Below are 7714 nucleotides of genomic sequence, written 5' to 3' on the forward strand. Positions count from 1 at the left end.
TATGCATTTTAAATGCTGTTTTTTATATTTATTTGTGTTTAAATATGTTCAAACTTGTTTAAATTATAACAGTAATATTTTTTATAAAAATAGTAAAAAAATTGAAAAAATATGTTCAAAAAGTGCGGGTGCGGGGGGCCGGGTGCTCCGGCGGTGGAGCGGGGGAGGGTTGCGATGGGTGGAGCTAGCGGGGGAGGGTGCGGGTGCGATTGAGATGGAGGGGGATCGAGATCGAGATGGAGGGGGAATCGAGATCAAGTGTCCTCATGAATTCAAAAAGTGCCCATGAAATTTAAAAATATTCATGATATCAAAAAGTGCCCATGAAATACAATCGAGAAATGAAGACTAGGATTTAAAGTGCCCATTAGTAGTTTTGCAAAAAAAAGAATAAAACAAAATTTACAGTAACGGCGCACTGCCTGCTTGGTGCGCCATTAGTAGTTATAGATAGTAATGGCGCATGATGGACCAGATGCGCCATTAGCATGTATCGGAAAATGAAAAAAAAATTCATACTAGTGGCGCACCCTGTTTACGGTGCGCCATTAGTGTCTTCCACACTAATGGCGTATCACAAGCAGGTGCGCCATTAGTATATAGTAGTGGCGCACTGCTTCCACGGTGCGCCATTAGAATCAATCCTATCTATTGCCCTTTTCCTAGTAGTGAATGTCCTGGCCAGCAATGAAGTAGGGTGGGGCGGTGCGGCCTGTGCGGCAGCATAGCTGGCCACGGGAGGCGGGAGCAGGCAGTCCCCCCGGCGCTGGTTTGTGCGGCTGGAGCAAGAAGATCAGATATTGAAGAAGCAGCACGGCCATTGGATTAACATCCAACGGTCACTACTGCTAGAATCATTTGTGGACTAAGTTGACAAAGCCAAAGTACACATCTACCTAGTAGACCCACAAGTCAGCCTCCAAATCTGCCCCAAACAGCATACAACCCGAAATTTCTAGCCAGATTCAAATTAATTTTAAATCTAAATATACCTTAATTTAAATTCAATGAAATTTTACCTACACAAAAACAATGAAATTTAAAATATCAAAATCAAAAAAAAACAAAATTTTGGAACTAATTACCTGTTTGCTGTATTTTTTCATTTTACAGCCCATTTTTACTACTTATAGCCCATTTCTTATTACTTATAGCCGTTTTATGGGAAAAATGCATCCCTCCTCGTCTTGAAAGATTTCCGGCCCAGCAGGGCGTAGAAAAGCAAGTAGGCCTACATTGGTTATTTTGCAAAAAACAAAATAGCTGGCTAGCCATTTTTAGAAAGGAAAAAAACAAACTGGGCTGGTCATGTGCTAAACATATGAAATAAAAGCCTGGGCTAGACGGGCCACGGGTCTCGCACAACCCAGTTGATACCCTTCTCTGTCCCAAAAAACAAGATTACTGCGCGCGCTGTTGGGTCCCTACTGTCATCCTCACCATGTACAGTCATCTCCTTATTCCTCTCGGTTGTTGACCATGTTGAAAACACCGGAGGGCGGCGCCGCGGCGAATGAACCAAGGCGGAGGATGATGGTGAGGCCTCGGACGGGAATGAACAGGAGCCGGGGAAGATGCGTAGAGTTTTTGGGTGCGATGTGGCCATGATGCGTGCGCGGTAGCACAGCCAGCCATGGGAGTCGGGAGCAGGCGGTCCAACTGGCGCTGGTTTGGCTTTGGCCTCTCGAGGAAGAAGAGACTCAAGAAACACGACAAACGTTGAATGTCAATCCAATGGTCAAGGTTGGCACAACCGTTTGTTGGCTAAGCCGACACCAAGTAGCATACTTTTTTATATATAGGAAGAAAAGAAAAACTGGGCCCGTTGGCCTGATAACATTCCCGAAACTGCGACTGTTCGATCTTGTGTCACAACTACAACTGCAAGGAAAATGCGTTCGTCTGTCGTCCTCCTCCCAGGGAACGATCGCCACATAAGTGACTAGCACCCTTGGTTTTCAACAAAGAGGTCTTGGGTTCGAGTCCTAGGAACTCTCAATTTTGTCCTCCTTCCTTCCTTGCAAAAAAAGGGAAAGAAAATCAAAGACTTGAGAAGGCGTACAGAACAAGCTACTGTACCAGTAAAGAGACGTTGGCTTGTTTTAGAAAAAAGAGAGACGTGCTCCTATAGCTAGTTCGAATCCAAACATAGACTATGACTATATATGGTGCTATGCTACTGTGCAACTAACGAAACTGACATATCCAACGTTCACTTCTCCTCTTCTCTACTTACTCTGCCTAGCATCAGAAGCTCTTCCCGCAGCAACCATGTCCACTGGCTATTCGTCCACCTTCTCTTCACCAGGCAACAACCAGATATGCGCCAAGTCGCCACCCGTACCATCGCCTGTGGGTCTCATCACACCCCCGCCGGCATGCGCACCGCAGCCGATTGCTCATTGCAACCCGCTGTCGTTGGTATGGTGCCACTGCTGCAAATCACGTAGAGTCATCCATCGCGTCTCAACCACAATCCTTAACCCTGGCCGAGTCTTCTACAAATGCCCAAATCATGGGGTAATAATATGTTTAAGTGTTGTTCTGCTCCTTTCAGTTGCTGATTTTTTTAATAGTTTGGTTGACGATCTTCCAATTTGATTCATGCAGAAAAGGGAAGATTCGTGTGATTTGTATTTCTGGGAAATTGCTGATGTGGGGGAATGCAACTACGCTGATTATTTGGTTAGCCGAGGAATCCAAATACCAGCAGATTGGGGTGTTGGACAAGTAACTGAAGGAACAACAGAAGAGGAAGATGCAGAGCAGAAGGTTAAAGATGCAGTTCCTCTGATCATGGCCAAGCAACAGCTGCTGAACGGCCTTGACAGCAATGAGGAGATGAAAGAGCTTGTGAAGATAATGGGAAAAGTCGATGTGCTCTGTAGGATGATTGTCTCTTTATTTGAAGTGTTTGTAGCACTCGTGATGTATTCAGTGGCTGTGACATGAGCACTTTGCTGAAACTAGTAACGAATGAAACCTGTGTAGCAGGCTGGGCGTAGTGTTGTGAACATCTAATGATTTCTATTAACGGAAATCAGGGGGTATCCCCTTTTACTCATCAATAAATAAATAGCAGAGGCCCTGTCGGGTCAGCTTTGTTCTCATTCGAAGACGTCGAGCAAATTGCAGTCCAACATCATACTATGTCATCAAATTCTAGTTTCACAGCCAGATATGAGTACAACTAAACAACAATGTCATCATGTTTTAGTCGTCATACAATCACCAAACACAAATCAGCATACATAACAAGTGATGTTCTCACAGCAAAATACTAAACAACATGTTCATCAGGTTTCAGTTGTCATAGCAAACACAATTTCACATAGTAGATAAAAAAACGTCTTCTGACAGGCAAATACGACAAAAGCAATGTAATCATCATCCGCAGCAGCAGCGTCAACATCTTCGCCATGTGCATCAGTCTGAATCGTAATTCCCCATGGTGTCATCTTCTTCTTCGTCCTCAACGTCCTCGAACGTTGGCTTCTTCTTGATCAACTCTTGTATGTCCACACACGACAAGCAATCTTTTCGCCGGCGTCATTGACGTGATGGTTCTCAAGATATTAGGAACATCTATGTTATCTTGCACATCAGGAGCAGTGTAAGCATCATCTTGCTGTGCAACTTCATTAAATGAATTCCTCTGCTCAAACCTTTGTAATACTCTTCAGTCATCGCTACGTGCAAATGTGTCTTCCAAGAAAAATATCTGTGTTGCTTGATTTGCCAAAATAAAAGGCTTGTTGGTCTTGTACGCTGCCTTGACATTGATGGACTTGAAATAATCATTAGCTCTGGGTTTTGCGATCCTGGAAAACAGGTTATACCACACACCGATGAACGGTCTTGTACGCTGCCTTGATATACTGCAACTGAACAATGTCTGTTATGTTAGCATACATTTTAGTTGTCTCTTTGTCATACGTATCCGTGCTCATGATGGCACAGTTTTGTGTCTTCCTGCCTTCGTCTCGTGCAAGGGTGTTGTAGCGCACATCTCCAACAACGCAAGATTCATAATGTCTTACCCGAGTATCAGGACCCATTGCTAGTGAGTAAAGGGCATCATCAACTGCCTGCCCATCCTCCCGCATCTCCTTAACCTATGGTTAGAAAATAGACAAGCTGATCATCTTATGTACTCAATATATTAATAAGCTGATAGTGCAATTCAAAAGCTCACATGGCTCTTGAACCATTTCGCAAATCCTGCCATAACCAGTTTGTCAATGTTTCTTGGATTTTACGGCAGTAAATCCTTTTTGTAGAAGCTGCACAACATAGTGATCGCGTCAAACATCTAAATATATAAGAATGTGCTGCAAGTTTAGTAGAGTACGATGTATAAGCTACAGTACTGCACTTACTTGATATAAGGTAGTATCTCAGGACAGTTATTCAACACATACCAAACCATTTTGTCCAAATCTTTAGGTTTGTCCTCTTGTCGACTCTTCCCTGTAACTCAAACAGAATAATCAAAAACATTGAGCCCGGGATTGTCTTCACCCACCTCTTTGCTAAGCTGATCGGCTGTTTCAATGTATTTTGAGCAGAATGTCAACGCTTCTGTAGCAATGTAGGCCTCTGCAATGGAACCCTCGGGTCTAGCTCGATTCCTAACATAGCCCTTGAAAGTGCCTAGCCGCCTTTCAATAGGGTACATCCAGCCATACTGTACTAGACCTATAAGTAGTGCCTCATCAGGTAGATGAAAATCCAAATGCACCATCACATCAAAGAAGGCTGGAGGATATATCTTCTCAAGGTTGCATAGGACAGTTGGTATCTTGTCTCTAAGATGCTCCAAAGCATCTATCCTGATATTTCTATTGCAAAGCTCCCTGAAGAATTGTCCCAACTCTGCAACTGCTCTGTATAAGTCAGGGTGGCCCAATCCTCTAAGGACAACAGGTAAAACCCTTTGAAGTAGGACGTAGCAGTCATGAGTTTTCAACCCTTGTACCTTGTTTCCATCTGCACTGACTATCCTTTCAGGGTTGGAAGCAAATCCATGTGGGAATATCACATGTGACAGGACCTCGCAAAATTCTTTTCTTTTTACCTTGTCCAAGACGTACACAGCTGGTGCCATATCCCGTGGTTTACCTTCATCTTGCACCTGCAAATCCTGTCTCATACCCAGGGGTGTCAAATCAATCCTAGATTTTAAGGTATCTTTCGTCTTGCCTTCAATATTAAGAAGTGTGCCGATAATGCTGTCACATATATTTTTCTCGATGTGCATCACATCAAGATTATGTCGCAGATCCAAATCTTTCCAATACTCCAAGTCCCACAAAGTGGACCTGCGGGTATACAATAATCTCTCTTCTGCCCTGCCATGCTTCCTTTCCCGCTACCATTACCAGGATGGTTTCCTGGTGTAATATGCCTGACCTTCTCTAATTCCACTTGCAACTCATCAGCGGTGAGCCTCTTTGGCGCATCACAGTTTTCATGCTTTGCATTGAACACATGTCCTCAGTATTTTCTAGGATGCGGCTTGTCCTTGGCAAGGAAGCGGCGGTATCCAATGTAACAGATCTTGCTAAGTATTGCATATGACAGCGGATTCCTGTCACAGCGAACACATGCATTATAACCATGTGTCGTTTGCCCTAACATAGTGCCCAAAGCCGGATAATCATGGATGCACCAAATTATAACAAGACGCAGAAAGAAATCAACTGGTGGGCTGCTATATAGGTTTCGAGTGAGAACGCCCCTCCATAGCTATTGAAGTTCCTCCACAAGAGGCTCCATGAACAAATCAAAATCCTTTCTAGGACTTTATGGACCTGGGATGAGCAGGGCCATCATGTAGTTTGATTCTTTGGTGCAGACATTTGGAGGCATGTTGTAAGGGATAACAAGCACTGGCCACATGCTATATGTGGCGCTCTGGTGGCCAAATGGGTTAAATCCATCTGAAGCCAAGCCAAGTCTAATGTTTCTCAGGTCAGCAGCAAACTTTTTGTGTTTACGATTGAAGCTTTTCCACTCACTACCATGAGATGGATGACTCATTACATTCTGATCTCTGTACTCCTGGTTCCTAGAATGCCACAGTACATCCTCTCTTGTTTTAGCATCATGAAACAACCTATGCAATCTTGCTATAATTGGAAAATGTCTTAGAACATTATGAGGGATCCTCTTCACAGCATCGCCATCTTTCCATCTTGATGATTTGCATTTCGGGCATTCACTTAAGTTGGCATAATCCTTCCGGAACAGAATGCAATTATTCTTACAAACATGGATCATATCATATCCAATTCCAACCAGACGAAGGAAATTCTTCATTTTACTGTAGGTGTGTGGTAGCTCAGACGCATCTGGGAAAGATTTGTGGAAAGCAGCCAACATCACATTGAATGATTTGTTGGTCATCCACTCAGATGTCTTCACCTGAAGAAAGGTGAACATAGCTGAGAATACTGACAGCTTATTTCCTGGGGTGACAGACATGTTGCATTGTTCCAACATGCGGGCCCACCATTTTTCTTATGCAGGTGAAAGTTCACGGAATGCACGAGCATGTCGTAGCATTGTTTCAATGTTGGTCAAACTCACTGGCTCCGCCACCACCACCTCCTCCTCCTCTTCGACCTGAGCATCAGGCAGATCAAGATGGTGATCTGCTGCTTCCATGTAGTCAATAACATTGACGCTCACAGTTTCACCATGATGAACCCACCTAGTATATGTGACCGACATCCCATACAAGTGTAGATGATTTTGCACAGTTGACTGGGGTCTTGTAACTAAATTCATACAACTGCTACACGGGCAGAGCACATATGATTTCGGACCACCGTACTCAGCTCTGATAAAGTTCATAAAGTTTTCAACCCCTCGACATATGCAGTGGAGAATCTTCGAGCAGAAGTTATCCAAGTCCTATCAATCTGTTGGACATACAAATTAGTTCTTCTACTAGATATTACAGGAAAAACATATATGCTTTTATAAGAAGTCCAGAAAAAATACCTAGGTCGATGTCTAAAGCTATGGCAAGATATGGACAAGCAGATCTAAGTAATGAAATATATGTAAAGCTAATTCAGCAAACAGATTTGAGTGCTAAATTATGATAGGCTGTTTTAGTAGTCAATGAGGCCGAGCACATAGCCATCAAACTATCAAAGGCCATCGCAGCAACAAAGATCGAGTATAAAATGGTGTAGAGCTATTTCCCCTAACAGATTGGCTACTAGACCATGGCAATTTACGTCACAATAAATATATGGCAGGATATTTTAGCAACTAATCGGCCTTGGCATGCCATCTTAGCTAAGCAGATTGAGTGCAGAATAGGGCAAGGAAGCTTCTTAAGCAGAGCATATTGACTATAAACTACTTCGGCAAACAGTGAGATTAACAGCGTCTATCAACTAACATTCAACGCTACACCGACATGAACGGGGCCTCAGTCTAGAATGCGCGTACCATGGGAGAAGCTGACCGCCGTGCGTCTCCACACGAACGTCGCCAGCGGTGGCGGCGTTGACCGTCGTGTGCCTCCACAAGAACGTAGCCAGTGGTGGCAGCGCGGCTAGAGGACGACAGTCTACGTGAGCGTACTATGGGAGCGAGAGGATCGTCGTGCGTCCCCTCGACGAACCGCGGCACCGACGTATTGGCCCGGTAGGGAGGGCGGCTTTGGCGGAGCGAATGGAGTGGAGGGGGATGGGGG

The sequence above is a fragment of the Triticum dicoccoides genome, chromosome 2B (assembly GCF_002162155.2).
Source record: "Triticum dicoccoides isolate Atlit2015 ecotype Zavitan chromosome 2B, WEW_v2.0, whole genome shotgun sequence".
NCBI lineage: Eukaryota > Viridiplantae > Streptophyta > Magnoliopsida > Poales > Poaceae > Triticum > Triticum dicoccoides.